This window comes from Oncorhynchus clarkii, unplaced genomic scaffold (genome assembly GCF_045791955.1).
Source record: "Oncorhynchus clarkii lewisi isolate Uvic-CL-2024 unplaced genomic scaffold, UVic_Ocla_1.0 unplaced_contig_13526_pilon_pilon, whole genome shotgun sequence".
NCBI classification, from domain to species: domain Eukaryota; kingdom Metazoa; phylum Chordata; class Actinopteri; order Salmoniformes; family Salmonidae; genus Oncorhynchus; species Oncorhynchus clarkii.
This window is the reverse complement of record NW_027258791.1, coordinates 22,345-44,160: the sequence shown is the minus strand read 5'-3', so window position 1 is coordinate 44,160 and position 21,816 is coordinate 22,345. Positions and strand designations below refer to the sequence as shown.

At 51.5% G+C, this 21,816-nt stretch overlaps 5 non-coding genes and 2 pseudogenes across 5 annotated transcripts; all 7 read left to right on the top strand.

Annotated features, from left to right (window-relative positions):
• The first annotated feature begins 317 nt into the window (after positions 1-317).
• On the top strand, positions 318-434 carry LOC139398548 (U5 spliceosomal RNA). The gene has a single exon (XR_011631478.1). It is a non-coding gene; the product is annotated as a U5 spliceosomal RNA (small nuclear RNA).
• A 5,331-nt stretch (positions 435-5,765) lies between these two features.
• LOC139398542 (U2 spliceosomal RNA) lies at positions 5,766-5,953 on the top strand. Its single transcript, XR_011631474.1, has one exon. It is a non-coding gene; the product is annotated as a U2 spliceosomal RNA (small nuclear RNA).
• A 418-nt stretch (positions 5,954-6,371) lies between these two features.
• LOC139398547 (U5 spliceosomal RNA) lies at positions 6,372-6,488 on the top strand. The gene has a single exon (XR_011631477.1). It is a non-coding gene; the product is annotated as a U5 spliceosomal RNA (small nuclear RNA).
• Positions 6,489-12,038: 5,550 nt separating this feature from the next.
• LOC139398541 (U2 spliceosomal RNA) lies at positions 12,039-12,214 on the top strand (annotated as a pseudogene).
• Positions 12,215-12,614: 400 nt separating this feature from the next.
• LOC139398550 (U5 spliceosomal RNA) lies at positions 12,615-12,731 on the top strand. The gene has a single exon (XR_011631480.1). It is a non-coding gene; the product is annotated as a U5 spliceosomal RNA (small nuclear RNA).
• Positions 12,732-19,373: 6,642 nt separating this feature from the next.
• Positions 19,374-19,548, top strand: LOC139398554 (U2 spliceosomal RNA; annotated as a pseudogene).
• A 384-nt stretch (positions 19,549-19,932) lies between these two features.
• LOC139398545 (U5 spliceosomal RNA) lies at positions 19,933-20,049 on the top strand. The gene has a single exon (XR_011631476.1). It is a non-coding gene; the product is annotated as a U5 spliceosomal RNA (small nuclear RNA).
• The last annotated feature ends 1,767 nt before the right edge of the window (positions 20,050-21,816 follow it).

The window sequence follows — 21,816 nt, the reverse complement described above, 5'->3', positions numbered from 1 at the left end:
AAAAAAATTGGGGGCCAGGATATTCTCTCTCTCTCTCTCTCTCTCTCTCTCTCTCTCTCTCTCTCTCTCTCTCTCTCTCTCTCTCTCTCTCTCTCTCTCTCTCTCTCTCTCTCTCTCTCTCTGTCTGTCTGTCTGTCTGTCTGTCTGTCTGTCTGTCTGTCTGTCGCTGTGCCTCTGTGTCTCTGTGTCTGTGACTGTGACTTTCTTTTTATCCACAGCCCTCGAAAACTTGGAAGAGTGGGTTCCGGGAGCACCCGCGGGAACCCTGCCTAGAGTGCACAGAGTGTGTCTCGGGCCCCGACCTCTTGACTTCCATATGACTCTGGTTTCTCTTCATTACGCACAAGCCTTTCGCCTTTTACTAAAGACTTCCGTGGAGAGGAACACTTACGAGTTCAACGTATTTTTGGAGCGGCTTTGCTTCTTGCAGAGCCCGGTATCTTGTTTCAAGAGAAATTGACAGAGATGGGCCAGGATAGTGACTTAAAGACGCATTAGCGACTTTTTCCAAAAAACACCTGCCTGTTGCCAGGGAAACGGTGGGTGGGTGGTTGGTTGAGTGGGGGTTGGAGGGGGAGAGGAGCTGGCTTTTGCCAACCCACCCGCTGAGGTCTGTCGAGACCCCCGGGGGTCCGGCGGTTTCAGGGTTCCATTTGTGGGTTATCGCTTCTCGGCCTTTTGGCTCAGATCAAGTTGGGTACTGAGGTGCCGTAACCCCTTAGTTAAAAGCCGATGGCCGGAGGGCAGGATCAACAGTCAGCCAGAGGGGCTGGACTGCGCAATACGTTGCAATTCGTTTGGAAGAACAAGGGCCAGCAAATTGGGAACAGAGAATGGTTCATCAAGACGGTGATCATTGAAGGTTTAAGGGTGGACCCAGGGCACGTTTACTGCTTGCAGCGGAACATGGCGGCGGAGGGCTATGACCTGTCCCTAAACAGTGAGGCCTTGTACAGGAGATGTATGGACACCTGCAAAGAGAAGGCAGCCAGTGAGCCGTTCTCAAACTTCCAGGTTTACCCTTTGTGCCGTTTGGACTTGAAGGTAATCACCGTACACGTTTACAATCCCTATGTGGGGGATGACAGCATCGGGGCGTTCCTAGGCCGGTTTGGAAAAGTGAGTCCCGGGGTGCGGTACCTGCGGGACGGGTATGGCATCTGGTCAGGGAGGAGACAGTTCCGGGTCGCACTGAATAGGGACCCGGATGGAGCTGAGAAGCTGGCTCACCCACCAGCCTATTTCTCCATTGGAGCGGACCGGGGGTACCTGTTTTATTCAGGCCAGCCAAGTTTTTGTAGACACTGCCGTAGCTTCGGTCATGTGGCCACGGGGTGCAACCTTCTGAAGTGCAGGAATTGCGGGAAACCAGGTCACGGGGCAGCTACCTGCAGGGAGGCTCGAGTCTGCAATGGCTGTGGGAAGCAGGGCCATTTGTTTAAAGACTGTCCCAATAGACAACGGACCTATGCGGAGGCAGCAGGCAACAGCCCTGAGGAGGGCACGGCGGGACCTCCCCTCCGGCAAATAGAGGAGGTTCTTGAGGAAATTCGAGCGGCGGCAGCGGAGGTGGCAAAATCCCCCGGGGGAAGTGCAGTAAAGGAGGTCCGTCCGAAGGGGACTGAGGAGGAGATGGAGCTGCTGACGGGAGCCTGGGAGGATAGTCTGATGGGTGAGATGTCAGACGACCCGGCTACCCGAACCCCTACCCGGAAGATGAGGTCGTCTTCGGCGGATGGGTCGACTGGATCGGCATCTTCAGATAATGGAGAGTCCAGGAAGGTGTACAAGGGGAAAAGAAAGAAGAGGAGGAAGGTCACTGACCGGGTGGCGGTGGAAGAGCATAAGCAGCCAGCGGTGGCCACCTCCAACCGGTTTTTAGTGCTGAACCCGGATACCGGGGATGAAGGGTCAGATGTGGGGGATGAGCACCAGGATCAAGTGGTGGAGGACTCTGAAACCTCGGTGGGGGGGTCTGGGGAGCAGGTCCATGAGGCCTGTTTGGGTCCTGAGCTTCCTGGGTCAGGAACTTTGGAGATGGATACCAATCCTGAAGAGGGTTCAATGGACTGTGCACAGGTACGGTCCAGGGGAGACTACTCTTCCAGTCCTGGGGAAGCATCACAGGACAGTGGACAGGTATTAACCTGTGAAGACTTTTCCAGTCCTGAACACTCATTCGTGGCACCAGGCACGCCGAACAGTGACCTATACCTGGAAGGGGTGAGTGGCTTCGGGATGGGGGAGGCTCCTATCTGACAGACAGTATAGAGACGCTGGGTGGTCTTGTTTAGTTTCTTACTCATTGGTATGGTTTTCTTTACAATTGTAACAGTGAATGTAAGGGGATTAAGGGATATGGGGAAGAGAGGAGGGGTGTTTCAGTACCTTTCCTGTGTCTCCTTCCAGGTTTGTTTTTTACAAGAGGTTCATTTAAGGGACATGGGGGATGTTTCTGTGTTTACAAGGGGGTGGGCGAAAGGAGAGTCCAGATGGGGGATAGGGGGGGTGCACTCCTCTGGGGTGGGGATTTTGTTTGGGGATAGGGACTTTTGTGTGGTGGGTTCCTTTTCTGTAATACAGGGGAGAGTTTTAGTGGTTGATGCTGACTGGAGGGGGGCGAAGTTTCGTTTTGTTAACATTTATGCTCCTGCTGAACCACGAGGTAGGAAAGATCTTTTTTTGGCTCTGCCAGATATTTGTGTTACTAATCGAACTGTGGTTTTGGGCGGGGATTTCAATGTCTCTTTTGAAGGCACTGGGGATTTTAGCCTACCCTATTTGGTTTCTGTAGTTAAAGACTTTTCTTTGAGGGACTCTTTCAGAGTCTGCGACCCCAACGGGGAGGGTATGACATGGGCAAACTCAAGGGGTTCCCGTAGTCGTATAGATTTTATTTTTTTACCAGTTACTGTGCCAATCTCAAAAGTCACTGTGTCTCCGGTTTGGTTTTCTGACCACTGCCAAGTTCAGGTAGTGTTCTCGATAGACGTGCCGATATTCGGCAGAGGCTTTTGGAAATTAAACTCCAAAATTTTGGCCGATCTTTCGTTTAGGGAGGCTTTTAAATCCCATTACGAGATATGGGGGGATCTCAAGCCTTTTTTTGGTTCTCTAGTTGAATGGTGGGAGTGTGTAAAGCGCAATGTGCGCACCCTGGCCATTTCACACTGTGTCACTAAGTCCCGAGCAGATAGGAAGGTTTTTCAGCGGCTTCAGGGGGAGCTGACTGCCTTGGTGTCAGCTGAGAATAAGGGTGAGGGGAGGGATGTGGAGAGGATGGAGAGTTTAAAAAATAAGTTGGGGATGTATTTTCAGGGGAAGGCCAGGGACTTTCTCTTCAGATGTCAAAGAGACAAATTTGAGTTTGGTGAGGCTAGCAGCTCATATTTTTTTAAACAGATTAACGCTGCCCGGGCCAAAGCAGTTATTGCCCAGTTGCGAACAGAAGGGGGGGAATGGTATCTGACCCAAAGGGGATGGTGGAAGCAGCGTCCTCTTTCTACCAAGAATCCTTTAGGGAGAAGGACATAGATGGTTCGAAAGAAAGTGTCTTTCTGGGGTATTTGAGGGAAAAGGTTCCCCCGGATGCAGCCTCTGATCTCGATCGCCCTTTCGAGCTTGAGGAAGTTGAGGCTGCATTGCGGGGTTTACCAGCCAACAAGGTGCCAGGCTACGATGGGCTTCCGCGTGAGTTTTATGTCACCTTCTGGGAGATTTTGGGGAGAGATTTTTTTTCGGTAATTAAAGCGGTGTACGACTCAGGGCTCCTGGGGTCTTCAATGAGGGAGGGGGTCTTGACGCTGCTTTACAAGAAAGGGGAAAGGGACAACCTGGGGAATTACAGGCCCATTACGCTTTTGTGTGCAGACTATAAGGTGGTAGCCCGTGTCCTAGCGGGCCGTCTAAGGAAGGTTCTGCCCCATGTCATACATGAGGACCAGACCTGTGGGGTGGAGGGGAGGTCCATACATTGGAACCTGAGTTTGGTGAGAGACTGTATTGCTTGGGCCCAAGACAGAGGGGTGCACCTCATGTTGGTGGGATTAGACATGGAAAAAGCTTTTGATAAGGTGCACCATGGGTTTCTCTTTTCAGTTTTGGAAAGGATGGGTTTTGGGGCTGGGTTTTTGAGGTGGGTGGGGATTCTATATACGGCAGTGGGAAGTAGGGTTTTAGTAAATGGGCATGTAGGGGAGGTGGTCCCTCAGCAGACTGGGGTACGTCAAGGCTGCCCGTTGTCTCCATTGCTCTTTGTGTTGTACATGGAGCCTCTGGCAGCAGCTATCCGGGCAGACTTACGTATTAAGGGCCTCCGGCCCCCTGGCGGGGGCTCTTCTGAAGTCAAGATCTCCCAGTATGCAGACGACATGACTTTGTTTCTGACGTCCGAGGGGAGTGTAGCCAGGGTGGTGGAGGTCCTGGGGGATTTCGGACAGGCATCTGGGGCTAAGGTCAACCTGGGGAAATCCTCAGTTAAGTTTTTTGGACCGTGGGCTGGGAGAGAGGAAGGCCTCAGTGGCCTCCCGCTCTGCTCGGGGCCTATGAGGGTCTTGGGAGTGGATTTTGAAGTGACAGGTAGCGAGGGCATCAACTGGGGGCAGAGGATCGCGAAAGTGCGCACCAGGGTGGGGCTTTGGAAAGCTCGTCGGCTCTCTATGAGTGGACGGGTTCTTGTCATTAAAGCAGACATTCTTCCGTCCTTGGTTTATTTGGCCTATGTTTTTCCTTTGCCTCCTCGTTACAGGAAGGATTTAGTGCGAACCATGTTTTCCTTTGTTTGGGGGGGCTATGAGTATGTAAAAAGGGATTGGATGGTGCAATCAGTGGAGGAGGGAGGAAGGGGAGTTCCTGACCTCCCTCTGAAGTTGGACACTATTTTCTTTTCTTCAATATGTAAAAGTATGGTTAACCCGTGTAACCATGGCTTCAAGGCTTTTGTTTTGTTTTGGCTATCCTTCCCTCTGCGAAGGTTGATAGCATGGGACAACTCCCGACCTAAGGCGGAATCCCTCCCGGCTCATTTCCAACATGCAGTGAAGTGGAGCAGAAGGCATACTGAGTGCCAGGAGGGTTTGCTTTGCATGGATCACAGGGCTTTATACAGGACCTTGGTGGCTAAGCGGGGTCCTGTCGGAGTCTATGGGGTGGGGACGGAGGTGTGGAAGGCGATTCAGCAGAAGGGTCTCTCTAATAGGTTGAAGGATCTAAATTGGTTATGTCTACATGGGCGTCTGCCAGTTAGGGAGGTCCTTTACAGACACGGCCTGTCAAAGGTCAAGGTATGCCCAAGGGAGGGGTGTAAAGCAGAGGAGACGCTCCGGCACACTTTTTGGGAGTGCTCCTTTGCCAGGAAGGTTTGGGGGGATTTGGGCTCTTTCTTCCAGGTGCTGGGGATTCTATCTTTTGATGCAATTATGTTGGGGCGGGGTTTGGGGATAAGGAGAGGTAGGGGTTCTTTTTTAATTTGGCTCCTGATTTCCTTGGGGAAGACGGCTCTGTGGGATTCAAGGGCGGTGTTGGTTAAATCCAATGTGGATTGGGGAGTGGGTGGAGTGGACAGTAGGGTTAGAGCTGATCTAAGGAAAAGGTTTGAATTTGATGTGGACAAATACGGCTTCCATGCCTCTAAGGAACGCTGGAAGTACCTTTATGAATAAGAGGCCTTGTGTCTGGCCAAAGTGTATTTTCTATTTTGATGGTGTTGGTTTTGTCAAATGTCTTGAAATGTACAATATTTGGAAAATGTGAAGTGTTTGAAATGAATGGTTTGGTTTAAATAAAAAAAATAAAAAAAAAATCTGTTCTTATCAGTTTAATATCTGATACGTCCCCCATCGGGGGACTACATATTAAATGGATTTTTCGAACAGGGAGTCGGAAATGGGGCTTGCTCCGTCCGCTCCACGCATCGACCCGGTATTGCAGTACCTCCGGGAACGGTGCAACACTTTTCTCCCGTTGTCAAGGAAAAATACAAATTCACAAAGCTATGTAAACAGCTAGCTAGGGCTAGCTAGCAGAAGAAGAGAAGGAAAGAAACATTCAAACTGAAAGAAAGGCGAAGCGCCCTTCAATGGGGTCCCCCGTTTCCCGCCATTTTACTTAAAAAAAAAAAAAAATTGGGGGGCCAGGATTCTCTCTCTCTCTCTCTCTCTCTCTCTCTCTCTCTCTCTGTCTGTCTGTCTGTCTGTCTGTCTGCCTGTCTGTCTGTCTGTCGCTGTGCCTCTGTGTCTCTGTGTCTGTGACTGTGACTTTCTTTTTATCCACAGCCCTCGAAAACTTGGAAGAGTGGGTTCCGGGAGCACCCGCGGGAACCCTGCCTAGAGTGCACAGAGTGTGTCTCGGGCCCCGACCTCTTGACTTCCATATGACTCTGGTTTCTCTTCATTACGCACAAGCCTTTCGCCTTTTACTAAAGACTTCCGTGGAGAGGAACACTTACGAGTTCAACGTATTTTTGGAGCGGCTTTGCTTCTTGCAGAGCCCGGTATCTTGTTTCAAGAGAAATTGACAGAGATGGGCCAGGATAGTGACTTAAAGACGCATTAGCGACTTTTTCCAAAAAACACCTGCCTGTTGCCAGGGAAACAGTGGGTGGGTGGGTGGGTGGGTGGTTGAGTGGGGGTTGGAGGGGGAGAGGAGCTGGCTTTTGCCAACCCACCCGCTGAGGTCTGTCGAGACCCCCGGGGGTCCGGCGGTTTCAGGGTTCCATTTGTGGGTTATCGCTTCTCGGCCTTTTGGCTCAGTACAAGCTTGACACCGAGGTGTCCTAGAGCCCCTGAGCCAAGAGGTCGTCCTAGGAGGGCGATAAAAGTTTTGAAGGAATCGTTTTATTTTTGTTTGTTTGGTGTGCTTGTCATTGTGAAGGTGGAAATGGCTCGGTACACGCCAAACAAGTCAATCCCAGGGATCGGGATGGTAAATACTTTGAGGTTTACGTGGAAAAACAAGGAGATGGAACCTTTTGGCAGAGAGGCATTTGGAAGAACAATTCTGATGGGGGTTATGAAGCTGGAGGTAAAAGACGTTTTATGCCTACAAGGGAACCCGATGGAAGTGGCATATGATGTGACTTTTCATAAAGAAGATAAACATGATGAGATCATGAAGAAGGCGAAAGAGTTGGGAGCCACGAGGCCATTGTGTCACTATGAAGTGTCTAGCTTGGCCAAGAATAATTTTAGAGTAATAACGGTCAACATGTATAATCCCCACGTAACAGATGAGGAGGTGAAGGCGTTTCTTGGGAGATACGTGGATAATATCTCATCAGCAAGGCACCTGAGGGACTCCCTAGGATTCTGGAATGGGAGGAGAGGGTTCCAGGCCCTTCTCAGGGAGGACCCAAAGGGCCTGGGTGGCTACCTTCATCCCCCTGCAATGTTCTCCCTGGGGGCTGACAGGGGGACGTTGTACTATGCACGTCAGCCCCCGTTCTGCAGGCGCTGTATGGCCTACGGCCATATCCTCGCCTCGTGCAGCACTAGGAAGTGCAGATTTTGTGGTTCTGGGGGGCACGAGGCGAAGGATTGTGACGAGCCTAAGGCGTGCCACGGGTGTGGCTCGTCAGCACACCTGTGGCGGGAGTGCCCGGCTCGTCACAGGTCATATGCGTCTGCAGCTGGGGGGGGAGCAGGAGCGGGGGATGGAGGAAGAGGAGGAGGTTCTTACAACAACACGGGCCCAGAAAGAACAGCTGCTCAGGAGGACGCAGCGGCAGGAGAAGAGGGGAGGAAGGAGACGGATGAAGGCAATGGAGTGGAAGGCCTGGAGGGGGGAACAACGGAGGAAGTGGGGGCTGAGAAGGAGATGGCAACAGGACATGAAGGACCGGAGGGAGGGGTGGCGGGGGGAGGGGGTGTGAGTGGTGTGAGAGAGTGGGGGGACAGCATGTCAAGTTCCTGTGTAGAGGAGATGAGAGAAATGGTGGAGGGGCTAGCGGGGGAGAGGGGTGGTGTCTCCCCGCTACCTCCTACACCAAAAAAGAAAGGGAAGAGGAAGAACTTGACAGGCAGGGAGAGGGAGGGGGTTGTGGATGGAGGGGAGGGGGGGGTAGCCAAGAGAGGGATGGGGGAGGGAAAGGTAAATTTGTCTTCTCTTTTTTCCGCAGCCCCGCAGCTTTCTGTGGAAGGTGAATCCCTGGAGGTTGGTCTGGATGTTTTGACTGGGGGTTCTCAGCTCCTCTTTGAGGGGCTGGGATCCCCTAGTCTCAGCCCGGCGGCTTTCAGGGAGGAAGAAATGGAGGGTGTTGGTGGGGAACCCAGGATGCAGGGAACTCGGCCTAACACCATACCTGCATCCTGGGTTGGAGTAATGGAGGAGGACGGGGGGACGTCAGATGAGGGGAAGACGTCCCTGCCGGATGTGATGGACCAGGGGAGCATCAGGTGAGCCTCCTGTTGTTTTGGTGTCAGTTTTGGAAAAGTGAGGTTTTTGTTTTCTTTTGTATTATAATATAATCTTATGTTAATTTTGTTTAGTTTAAACGTAAGGGGGATAAGGGATTTTGTTAAGAGGAGGGCGGTTTTTAGTTTCTTAGAGGGGGTGGGTTTTGATGTTTGCTTTTTGCAGGAGGTTCACCTGAGGGATGGAGGGGATGTAAAAAGGTTTAGGAGGGAGTGGGTAAAGGGAGTTTCGTTGTGGGGCATAGGAGGGGTGCACTCAACGGGGGTAGGGATATTGCTTGAGAATAGGGAGATAATTGTAGAGAGCACTTTTGTTGTAATACAGGGGAGAGTTTTGGGGGTTGATGTCAAGTATAGGGAGATTAGATATAGGTTATTTGGGGTGTATGGGCCACAGGCGGCGGCAGACAGGAGGGTGATGGTGGACTGTCTGGCGCCCCTGTGTGTTACAAATAGGCACTTGGTGATAGGAGGTGATTTTAACATAGATTTAGGGATAGCGGGGGACAGTAGTGCAGGTGCCATCACCGGGCTAATGGCTTGCCATGGTCTGGTTGATGGTGGCCTGCACACTACTCCGGCAATGGTCGGTCCTACATGGCGCAACTCCAGGGGGGGTCGCGCGGAGGCTCGACTATATTTTTGTATCTAGGTCTTTGGGTCGGTTGTCTGGGCGGCTGTTGCCTCTCTTCTTTTCGGACCATGACGGGGTGCTCCTACAGGTGGGGTCGCCAGTCTGCCTCTTCGGTAGGGGGTACTGGAAACTAGATCGGGATTTACTGGATGAGCAGGTCTTTGTCAATGCCGTCACAGGGGTGTTTCGGGGGCTTGAAGGTCTCCGGCCCATGTGTGAGGGGGTGTTAGAGTGGTGGGATTTAGTAAAGGTAAGGATTAGGGCCTTTATTATAGGATATGCTAAGAGGAAAAAAAGGTAGGAAAGGAGGGAGGTGGATCATATCCAAAGGTTGCTCGAACTCGAGTACGAGGCAGGCAACCTCGGCGGGTCGATTGACTGGGAGAGATCCACAGCCCTGAAGGCGCAGCTCAGGGAGCTGCAGGAGCAGAAGGCTCGAGCTTTCCTGGAGCGTGCACATAGTGGCTTTTTAGAACATAATGAGACTTGTTCCGCTATGTTCTTTAAGTCGGTTAGGGCCAGGCAGAGTAGGAAGGTAATGCATGGAGTTAGAGAAGAAGATGGTAGTGTAGTAAGTAAACCAGAGGAGATGGTCAGTTTGACAACTGATCATTTCCGAGGTTTATTTAAGGAAAGGGAAATAGATGTAGAGCAGGGAAATGTGTTTTTAGAACACTTGTCCCGGCGGTTGCCGGAGGACATTAGAGACGTGATGGAGGCCCAGATCTCACTAGAAGAGGTTGAGAGCGCTCTCAGGAGGATGGGAAAAGGGAAGGTGCCTGGGATGGATGGGCTGCCGGCTGAGTTTTACCTCAAGTTTTGGGGTATACTTGGACCGGTGGTACTCGAAGTCTTGAAGGCCATCCTCGAGACGGGTGTCCCGGGGGGTTCAATGGTAGTCGGTGTGCTGTCACTTCTTTACAAGAAGGGGGACGCAACAGACCTTGGCAACTGGCGGCCATTGACCATGCTGTGTGTAGACTACAAGTTGCTTGCAAAGGTCCTAGCGGATCGGTTGCGCACAGCCCTTCCCTACGTCGTCCACGAGGATCAGACGTGCGGGGTAGAGGGACGCTCTATTAGATGGAACCTTCAGTTGATCAGGGACTCCATCGCCTGGGTTGAAGATAGAGGTCTGCCTTTAATGGTAGCAGCGCTTGATCAGGCGAAAGCTTTTGATCGCGTGAATAGATCCTTTCTATTCAGGGTATTAGGTAGATTAGGATTTGGGGAGAAGTATATAGGATGGATCCGTACATTATATGTCGGAGCGGGGTGTCGAGTTAGCGTAAACGGTCACTTGGGTGACGTTTTTGACCTCTCGTCTGGGGTCAGGCAGGGGTGCCCGCTCTCGGCACTCCTCTTCGTTCTGTACATGGAGCCTCTGGGGGCTGCCATTATGGCAGACACAGGGGTGGAGGGCTTGTTGATCCCTGGAAGCGGTGGGCTGCGTGTTAAGATGACGCAGTATGCCGACGACACTTCCTTGCTGCTATGCAAGGACTCGTGCCTGACAAGGTCCCTTGCCATCATTGGGGATTTCACCCGAGCGTCGGGGGCGGTTCTGAACCATGAAAAGTCTTCCGTAAAGTTTTTCGGAAGATGGCGCGGTAGAACGGATGTGCCCGGGGGGTTATCTCTCTGTGAGGGGGCCCTGAGGATTCTCGGGGTCCATTTTGAGACCTCTGGCTCAGCGACGCTGAACTGGAACATGAGGATCGCAGTGGTACAGAGGAAGCTAGCAATGTGGAAGGCTAGGTCTTTGTCTTTTATAGGCAAGGTCCTGGTCCTAAAGGTGGATGTATTGCCATCTCTGTTGTATTTGGCATACATCTACCCATTGCCGGCTTGTCTGAGGAGGCCTCTGGCGAGGCTTGTGTTTCAGTTCATGTGGGGTGGCAGGTACGAGTGGGTCGCCAGGGCACGCATGCTCTGTCCCATCGGGGAGGGAGGTAGGGGGGTACCAAACATCCCCCTCAAGCTGGACACAATATTTGTGTCTTTCGTGTTGACAGAGCTGGCTCATCCGGTGATACACCCGTCCGGTTACCTCCTGCGGGTGTTCTTCTCGTACCAAGCGAGAAGCGTAATGGTGTGGTCTAACACGGGTCCTCGGGCGGAACAGCTGCCGTGGCACTTTGGCCATGCGGCCAAGTGGCTGCGTGCGCACCCCGAGGTTGAAGTTGCCCGAGTAGGTTTAGACCACAGGCACCTGTACGAGGAGGTCAGGCAGGCAGGGAGTCCTCCGCCTGTGGCGGGTATCTCGTCGGTGGTCTGGGAGGGAGTGCAGGCGCGGGGCCTGGACAACAGGCTCAAGGACCTGAATTGGTTGAGCCTCCACAAGTGTTTGCCGGTACGATCCATCATGTACCGGCATAGCTTGGCGCGATCCCCCACCTGCCCAAGATCTGCTTGTGGCAGGGAGGAGACTGTGCGCCATGCTTTTTGGGACTGTGCCTTTGCCGGAGTGGTATGGGCTAGGGCACGGGTGTTGATAGGGTTGGTTAGGAGTGATTTTGTGGTGACGTGGGCTAGATTAGAAAGAGGGGTAGGGAGAGCGAGGGGAACAGATAGGGATAGGTTTCTGCTCTGGCTTCTCATGAGCCTCTTTAAACGGGGGCTGTGGGAAGCCAGGCAGAATTTTGTAAAGACAGGGAGAGATTGGGGGGTGGAAGGGATAGTGAGGAGGGTGGAAGGAGAGTTAAGAGGGAGGATGAAGAGGGAGGAGAGGAAGTGGGGGAAGCATGCGGCACGGGAGAGGTGGAAAGGGGGATTAGGGCTGGTGGGAATTTAGTTTTAGATTTGGTAAGGGGATAGATTAGGGACGGGGAGATAGGGAAAGGTATTGGTTAGGAATGACGGGGAGGGATGATGCTCCCCTGAGTTTTTGTTTTTGGTTTGTGTGTTCTTGGTTATTTGAAAATGCCTTTATTTAAGTTGGAAAGACAATTATAATTTTTGAATTGTATGAGAATGAATGGCATAGTAAGTAATAAATTATTTTTTCTAAAAAAAAAAATCTGTTCTTATCAGTTTAATATCTGATACGTCCCCCATCGGGGGACTACATATTAAATGGATTTTTCGAACAGGGAGTCGGAAATGGGGCTTGCTCCGTCCGCTCCACGCATCGACCCGGTATTGCAGTACCTCCGGGAACGGTGCAACACTTTTCTCCCGTTGTCAAGGAAAAATACAAATTCACAAAGCTATGTAAACAGCTAGCTAGGGCTGGCTAGCTAGCTAGCTAGCTGGCAAGCAGAAGGAAAGAAACATTCAAACTGAAAGAAAGGCGAAGCGCCCTTCAATGGGGTCCCCCGTTTCCCGCCACTTTACTTAAAAAAAAAAAAAAAAAATTAATTGGGGGCCAGGATTTTCTCTCTCTCTCTCTCTCTCTCTCTCTCTCTCTCTCTCTGTCTCTGTGTCTCTGTGTCTCTGTGTCTCTGTGTCTGTGACTTTCTTTTTATCCACAGCCCTCGAAAACTTGGAAGAGTGGGTTCCGGGAGCACCCGCGGGAACCCTGCCTAGAGTGCACAGAGTGTGTCTCGGGCCCCGACCTCTTGACTTCCATATGACTCTGGTTTCTCTTCATTACGCACAAGCCTTTCGCCTTTTACTAAAGACTTCTGTGGAGAGGAACACTTACGAGTTCAACGTATTTTTGGAGCGGCTTTGCTTCTTGCAGAGCCCGGTATCTTGTTTCAAGAGAAATTGACAGAGATGGGCCAGGATAGTGACTTAAAGACGCATTAGCGACTTTTTCCAAAAAACACCTGCCTGTTGCCAGGGAAACGGTGGGTGGGTGGGTGGGTGGGTGGTTGGTTGAGTGGGGGTTGGAGGGAGAGAGGAGCTGGCTTTTGCCAACCCACCCGCTGAGGTCTGTCGAGACCCCCGGGGGTCCGGCGGTTTCAGGGTTCCATTTGTGGGTTATCGCTTCTCGGCCTTTCGGCTAGGACCAAGCTTGGTACTGCGGTGCCCCAGAGCTCGCCTAGCTGGAAGCCGACGGCCGGAGGGCGGTAAAGTTTTTGTGGTTTTCTAGAGGAAAATATTCCAAGAAGACCGGTCCCTGGGATTGGGTTGGCAAATACAGTGAGGTTTGCGTGGAGCGACAAGGAGACGGAGCCATTAGGGAGAGAGACTTTTGGGAGGACGATCCTAATGGGAATAATGAAACTGGAGGTAAAGGACGTGTTATGTCTGCAGGGTAACCCTATGGAGAAGGCCTATGATGTAACTTTTTACACGGAGGCCATGCATGATGAGATCCTGAAGAAGGCGAGAGCTGTGGGAGGGAAGAGGCCTATGAGTTTCTATGAGGTCACAAGTTTGGCAAAGAACAATTTTAGGCTGGTGACGGTCAATATATATAACCCGCACGTCAAGGACGAGGTTTTTGGGGAGATTTATGGACAGGGTCTCCTCCCCGAGGCTCCTCAGGGACTCCTTGGGGTTCTGGAATGGGAGGAGAGGTTTCCAGGCCCTTCTCAGGGAGGACCCGGGGGGTCTGGGTGGATACCTTCATCCTCCGGCCATGTTCTCCCTGGGGGCTGGGTGGATACCTTCATCCTCCGGCCATGTTCTCCCTGGGGGCTGACAGGGGGACTCTGTACTACGCACGTCAGCCCCCGTTCTGCAGGCGCTGTATGGCCTACGGCCATGTCCTCGCCTCGTGCAGCACAAAGAAGTGTAGATTTTGCGGATCTGCTGAGCACGAGGCGAAGGACTGTGACGAGCCCAAGGCGTGCCACGGGTGTGGCTCGTCGACACACCTGTGGCGGGAGTGCCCGGCTCGTAAAGGGTCATACGCGTCTGCGGCTGGAGGGGGAGCAGGGGCGGGGGATGGGGGACGAAGAGGAAGAGGGGGCCCAGAAACAGGATCAGGCCCAGAAGAAAAGGCCACAAGGAAGGAGGAGGGGGCGCAAAAGGCACGGAGAGAAGAAGGGAAAAGGAGCGAGAAGGATGGAGCAGAAGGAGAGGAGGGGCAGAAGGCGGAAGGAGAAAACGGAGTGGAGAGGCAGGAGAAGGCAACAGAGGAGAGAGATGAGGAGGAGGATGGTGCGGCAACAGGAACAGAGGGAGAGTTGGAACAAGGAGAAGTAGTAGGGGAATGGGGGGAAAGTGAGATGTTGAGTGCCCGAGTGGAGGAGCTGAGGGGGATGGTCGAGGGGCTGGCGGGGGAGGGGGGCGTTGTCTCTCCTTTGCAGCCTACAAAGAAGAAGAAAGCGAAGAGGAGGGCGCCCGTTATAGAAGGAAAGAAAGGGGAGGGGGAGGCCAAGAGGCAGATGGGGGAAAAGGGGGTTAAGGCGGGGGAAACTTCCGGGACCTTGTTGGCCCCTTTGGATTCTGGGACCCCAGGGGAACTGGATCCACCAAGCGGGGGGCTGGAGTGGGAACCTGGGGGTTCGCAGTCCATTTTTGACGATACAAAGTCCCCTTTTTACTGCCCAGCAAGCAGGGGGGCAGGAGAAATGGAGGATTTGGGTGGCCAAGGCAGGATGCAGGGCATCGGGGTGGCTAACACCTTACCTGGATCCTGGATTGGGTTGATGGAGGGAGACGGGGGGGCGTCACAAGAGGGGAACATGTCCCCGCCGGAGGAGATGGAGCAGGGGAGCATCGGGTGAGCCTCCTCTTTTATTTGGGTGTTTTGGGAGAAAGGGTTTTGTATTGGGTTAATTTAAAATTAATATTTCTGTTTCCTTTCTTAGTTTAAATGTTAGGGGGTTAAGGGACTATGTTAAAAGGAGGGCGGTGTTTAGTTTTTTAGAGGGGGTAGGTTTTGATTTTTGTTTCTTACAGGAGGTTCACCTAAGGGATGGAGGGGATGTTGAGAGGTTTAGGAGGGAGTGGGTAAAGGGAGATTCATTGTGGGGCATAGGTGGGGTGCACTCGACGGGGGTAGGGATTTTGTTTGGGAATAAGGAGGTTAAATTAGAGGGCACTTTATTGGTAATGCAGGGTAGAGTTTTGGGGGTTGATGTCAAGTATAGGGAGATTAGATATAGGTTATTTGGGGTGTATGGGCCACAGGTGGCGGCAGACAGGAGGGAGATGGTGGACTGTCTGGCGCACCTGTGTGTTACTAACAGGCACTTGGTGATAGGGGGTGATTTCAACATAGATTTAGGGGTAGGGGGGGATAGTAGTGCAGGCGCCATCACCGGACTAATGGCTTGCCATGGTCTGGTTGATGGTGGCCTGCACACTGCTCCGGCAATGGTCGGTCCTACATGGCGCAACTCCAGGGGGGTTGCGCGGAGGCTCGACTACATTTTTGTATCCAGGTCTTTGGGTCAGTTGTCTGGGCGTCTGTTGCCTGTTTTCTTTTCGGATCATGACGGGGTGCTCCTGCAGGTGGGGTCGCCAGTCTGCCTCTTCGGTAGGGGGTACTGGAAATTAGATCGGGATTTACTGGATGAGCAAGGTTTTGTTAATGCCGTTACAGGGGTGTTTCGGGGGCTTGAAGGCCTCCGGTCCATGTGTGAGGGGGTGTTAGAATGGTGGGATGTAGTAAAGGTAAGGATTAGGGCCTTTATTATAGGATATGTTAAGAGGAAAAAAAGGGAGGAAAGGAGGGAGGTGGATCATATCCAAAGGTTGCTCGAACTCGAGTACGAGGCAGGCAACCTCGGCGGGTCGATTGACTGGGAGAGAACCACAGCCCTGAAGGCGCAGCTCAGGGAGCTGCAGGAGCAGAAGGCTCAAGCTTTCCTGGAGCGTGCGCATAGTGGGTTTTTAGAACATAATGAGACTTGTTCCGCTATGTTCTTTAAGTCGGTTAAGGCAAGGCAGAGTAGGAAGGTAATGCATGGAGTTAGAAAAGAAGATGGTAGTGTAGTAAGTAAACCAGACGAGATGGTCAGGGTGACAACTGATCATTTCCGAGGGTTATTTAACCTCTTTGATCTCTAGGGGCGCTATTTCATTTTTGGATAAAAAACGTTCCCGTTTTAAGCGCAATATTTTGTCACGAAAAGATGCTCGACTATGCATATTCTTGACAGTTTTTGAAAGAAAACACTCTGAAGTTTCAGAATCTGCAAAGATATTGTCTGTAAGTGCCCCAGAACTCATTCTACAGGCGAAACCAAGATGATGCATCAACCAGGAAATGAGCAGAATTTCTGAAGCTCTGTTTTCCATTGTCTCCTTATATGGCTGTGATTGCGCAAGGAATGAGCCTACACTTTCTGTCGTTCCCCCAAAGTGTTAGCAGCATTGTGACGTATTTGTAGGCATATCATTGGAAGATTGACCATAAGAGACTACATTTTCCAAGTGTCCGCCTGGTGTCCCTGCGTCGAAATTGGAGCGTAAAGCCAGGTGCAATTATTTTTCCATTTGAGAGCAAGGAGAAACCAGGCTTCCACGAAGGATATATCATTGAAGAGATATGTGGAAAAACACCTTGAGGATTGATTCTAAACCACGTTTGCCATGTTTCAGTCGATATTATGGAGTTAATTTGGAAAAAAGTTTGCGTTTTGAGGGCTGAATTTTCGTTTTTTTTTTTTTTTTTTTTTTTTTTTTTGGTAGCCAAATGTGATGTACAAAACTGAGCTATTTCTAATACACAAAGAATCTTTTTGGAAAAACGGAGCATCTGCTATCTAACTGAGAGTCTCCTCATTGAAAACATCAGAAGTTCTTCAAAGGTAAGTTATTTTATTTGAAGGCTTTACTTGTTTTTGTGATAGTTGCCTGCTAAATGCTAACGCTAATGCTAACGCTAATGCTAACGCTAAATGCTACGCTAGCTAGCTACTGTTACACAAATGATTGTTTTCCTATGGTTGAAAAGCATATTTTGAAAATCTGAGATGACAGTGTTGTTAACAAAAGGCTAAGCTTGAGAGCTAGCATATTTATTTCATTTCATTTGCGATTTTCATGAATAGTTAACGTTGCGTTATGGTAATGAGCTTAGGTCTATAAATAGAATCCCGGATCCGGGTTTGGTCGTCGCAACAGGTTAAGGAAAGGGAAATAGAGGTATAGCAGGGAAATGTGTTTTTAGAACACTTGTCCCGGCGGTTGCCGGAGGACATTAGAGACGTGATGGAGGCCCAGATCTCCCTCGAGGAGGTTGAGAGCGCCCTCAGGAGGATGGGTAAAGGGAAGGTGCCTGGGATGGATGGTCTACCGGCCGAGTTTTACCTCAAGTTTTGGGGTGTACTTGGACCGGTGGTACTCGAAGTCTTGAAGGCCATCCTTGAGACGGGGGTCCCGGGGGGATCAATGGCTGTTGGTGTGCTGTCACTTCTGTACAAGAAGGGGGACGCAACAGACCTTGGCAACTGGCGGCCATTGACCATGCTGTGTGTAGACTACAAGTTGCTTGCAAAGGTCTTAGCGGATCGGTTGCGCACAGCCCTTCCCTACGTCGTCCACGAGGATCAGACGTGCGGGGTAGAGGGACGCTCTATTAGATGGAACCTTCAGTTGATCAGGGACTCCATCGCCTGGGTTGAAGATAGAGGTCTGCCTTTAATGGTAGCAGCGCTTGATCAGGCGAAAGCTTTTGATCGCGTGAATAGATCCTTTCTATTCAGGGTATTAGGTAGATTAGGATTTGGGGAGAAGTATATAGGATGGATCCGTACATTATATGTCGGAGCGGGGTGTAGAGTTAGCGTAAACGGTCACTTGGGTGACGTTTTTGACCTCTCGTCTGGGGTCAGGCAGGGATGCCCGCTCTCGGCACTCCTCTTCGTTCTGTACATGGAGCCTCTGGGGGCTGCCATTAGGGCAGACACAGGGGTGGAGGGCTTGTTGATCCCTGGAAGCGGTGGGCTGCGTGTTAAGATGACGCAGTACGCCGACGACACTTCCTTGCTGCTATGCAAGGACTCGTGCCTGACAAGGTCCCTTGCCATCATTGGGGATTTCACCCGAGCGTCGGGGGCGGTTCTAAACCATGCAAAGTCTTCCGTTAAGTTTTTCGGAAGATGGCGCGGTAGAACGGATGTGCCCGGGGGGTTATCTCTCTGTGAGGGGGCCCTGAGGATTCTCGGGGTCCATTTTGAGACCTCTGGCTCAGCGACGCTGAACTGGAACATGAGGATCGCAGTGGTACAGAGGAAGCTAGCAATGTGGAAGGCCAGGTCGTTGTCTTTTATAGGCAAGGTCCTGGTCCTAAAGGTGGATGTATTGCCATCTCTGTTGTATTTGGCATACATCTACCCATTGCCGGCTTGTCTGAGGAGGCCTCTGGTGAGGCTTGTGTTTCAGTTCATGTGGGGTGGCAGGTACGAGTGGGTCGCCAGGGCACGCATGCTCTGTCCCATCGGGGAGGGAGGTAGGGGGGTACCAAACATCCCCCTCAAGCTGGACACAATATTTGTGTCCTTCGTGTTGACAGAGCTGGCTCATCCGGTGATACACCCGTCCGGTTACCTCCTGCGGGTGTTCTTCTCGTACCAAGCGAGAAGCGTAATGGTGTGGTCTAACACGGGTCCTCGGGCGGAACAGCTGCCGTGGCACTTTGGCCATGCGGCCAAGTGGCTGCGTGCGCACCCCGAGGTTGAAGTTGCCCGAGTAGGTCTAGACCACAGGCACCTGTACGAGGAGGTCAGGCAGGCAGGGAGTCCTCCGCCTGTGGCGGGTATCTCGTCGGTGGTCTGGGAGGGAGTGCAGGAGCGGGGCCTGGACAACAGGCTCAAGGACCTGAATTGGTTGAGCCTCCACAAGTGCTTGCCGGTACGTTCCATCATGTACCGGCATAGCTTGGCGCGATCCCCCACCTGCCCAAGATCTGCTTGTGGCAGGGAGGAGACTGTGCGCCATGCCTTTTGGGACTGTGCCGTTGCCGGAGTGGTATGGGCTAGGGCACGGGTGTTGATAGGGTTGGTTAGGAGTGATTTTGTGGTGACGTGGGCTAGATTAGAAAGAGGTGTAGGGAGAGCGAGGGGAACAGATAGGGATAGGTTTCTGCTCTGGCTTCTCATGAGCCTCTTTAAACGGGGGCTGTGGGAAGCCAGGCAGAATTTGGTAAAGACAGGGAGAGATTGGGGGGTGGAAAGGATAGTGAGGAGGATGGAAGGAGATTTAAGAGGGAGGATGAAGAGGGAGGGAAATAAGTGGGGGCAGCATGCGGCACGGGAGAGGTGGAAAGGGGGTTTAGGACTGTTAGCGTTAGATTGAGTGTGGTAAGGGGATAGATTAGGGACGGGGAGATAGGGAAAGGGTTAGGTATGACGGGGAGGGACGATGCTCCCCTGAGGATCTTTGGTTTTTTGGGCTTTGGTGTCATTTAAAATGAAAATACCATTATTTACGTTTGTATAGAAAGTATGATTTTGTATAGAATGGATGGTATTTGAAAGTAATAAATTATTTTTCAAAAAAAAAAAATCTGTTCTTATCAGTTTAATATCTGATACGTCCCCCATCGGGGGACTACATATTAAATGGATTTTTCGAACAGGGAGTCGGAAATGGGGCTTGCTCCGTCCGCTCCACGCATCGACCCGGTATTGCAGCACCTCCGGGAACGGTGCAACACTTTTCTCCCGTTTTCTCCCGAAAAATACAAATTCACAAAGCTATGCAAACAGCTAGCTAGGGCTGGCTAGCTAGCTAGCTAGCTAGCTGGCAAGCAGAAGGAAAGAAACATTCAAACTGAAAGAAAGGCGAAGCGCCCTTCAATGGGGTCCCCCGTTTCCCGCCATTTTACTTAAAAAAAAAAAAAAAAAAGAATTGGGGGCCAGGATTGTGTGTCTCTCTCTCTCTCTGTCTCTGTCTCTGTCTGTGTCTGTGTCTCTGTGTCTGTGACTTTCTTTTTATCCACAGCCCTCGAAAACTTGGAAGAGTGGGTTCCGGGAGCACCCGCGGGAACCCTGCCTAGAGTGCACAGAGTGTGTCTCGGGCCCCGACCTCTTGACTTCCATATGACTCTGGTTTCTCTTCATTACGCACAAGCCTTTCGCCTTTTACTAAAGACTTCCGTGGAGAGGAACACTTACGAGTTCAACGTATTTTTGGAGCGGCTTTGCTTCTTGCAGAGCCCGGTATCTTGTTTCAAGAGAAATTGACAGAGATGGGCCAGAATACTGACTTAAAGACGCATTAGCGACTTTTTCCAAAAAACACCTGCCTGTTGCCAGGGAAACGGTGGGTGGGTGGGTGGGTGGGTGGGTGGGTGGTTGGTTGAGTGGGGGTTGGAGGGAGAGAGGAGCTGGCTTTTGCCAACCCACCCGCTGAGGTCTGTCGAGACCCCCGGGGGTCCGGCGGTTTCAGGGTTCCATTTGTGGGTTATCGCTTCTCGGCCTTTTGGCTCAGATCAAGCTTGGTACTGAGGTGCCCCAGAGCTCGCTGAGTCAGAAGGTCGAAGTAGAAGGGCGGTAAAAGTTTTGTGATTTATCTAATCTTTCAAGTTTTTCTGTGTTTTTCCCTCCTTTTTTTGTTTTTTGGATTGTCTGGAGGAGAGCGTCGATCTCCTTGCGGAGATGGCGCATTTTTCATCAAGTGGGTCAGTCCCTGGGATAGGGTTAGCAAATACCCTGCGTTTCTCTTGGAAAGAAAAGGATGTGGATCCATTTGGACGAGAAACTTTTGGGAGAACCATCCTGATTGGATTGCTGAAACTGTCGGTGAAGGAAGTGTTTTGCCTTCAAGGAAACTCTTTGGACGGTTCTTTTGATGTGGCTTTCTTCACAGAAGGCAAGCACGATGAGATCCTGAAGAAAGTGAGAGTGGTGGGAGATACGAGGCCAATGTGTCATTACATGGTGAAGAGCTTGGCTAGGAATAATTTCCGGGTTGTGACGGTGAACATGTATAACCCCTACGTCAAGGATGAAGAGGTGAGGGCCTTTCTGGGAAGATATATGGATAATGTCTCCTCAGGAAGGCCCCTCAAGGACTCAAGGGCTTTTGCCAACCCACCCGCTGAGGTCTGTCGAGACCCCCGGGGGTCCGGCGGTTTCAGTGTTCCATTTGTGGGTTATCACTTCTCGGCCTTTTGGCTAAGACCAAGCTTGGTACTGCGGTGCCCCAGAGCTCGCTTAGCTGAAAGCCGAAGGCCGGAGGGCGTCGAAAGTTTTTTTGGAATTTTTCAGAAAATTTCTTAAAACATACTTGACTACAGCCATACTGATATGGCGGGTAGTGGGAACACCGGGTCGGTTCCAAGGGCCGGATTAAAGAACACGATAAGATTCGCATGGAAGCAAGAAGGAGAAGTAAGGATGCCGAGGGACACCTTCGCCAGGACCGTGTTGATGGGGGCGCTATCTCTGAAGGTCCCAGATGTGATGTGCCTGCAGGGGAACTCAATGGAAGAGGCGTACGACGTAACTTTCTACACTGAAAGTAAGAGTGATGGAGTAATGGAGAAGGTAAAAGAGGCAAAGGGGGAAAGACCTTTGTCCTTTTTCAACATCGTGTGCCTGGCAAGAAGGAATTTCAGAACAATAAATATACATATGTATAATCCACACGTGACGGATATGGCGGTGGCGGCCTTTTTGGGTCGCTACTGCGAAGTAGCATCGGGAGCCAGGTACGTGAAGGACTCGCTGGGATTTTGGAACGGCCGCCGCCAATTCCAGGTGCTCCTAAGGGAAGATCCGGGTGGGTTTGAGGGCTTTTTGCATCCCCCTGCGGTCTTTACAATAGGGGCGGATAGAGGCATGCTGTTCTATGCACGTCAGCCACCTTTCTGCAGGAAATGCAGGGAGTACGGGCATGGAACAGCCTCATGTGGGCTGGTAAAATGCAGGTTTTGCATGTCGGAGGAACATGAGGCCAAAAATTGTACGGCACCAAAAGAAT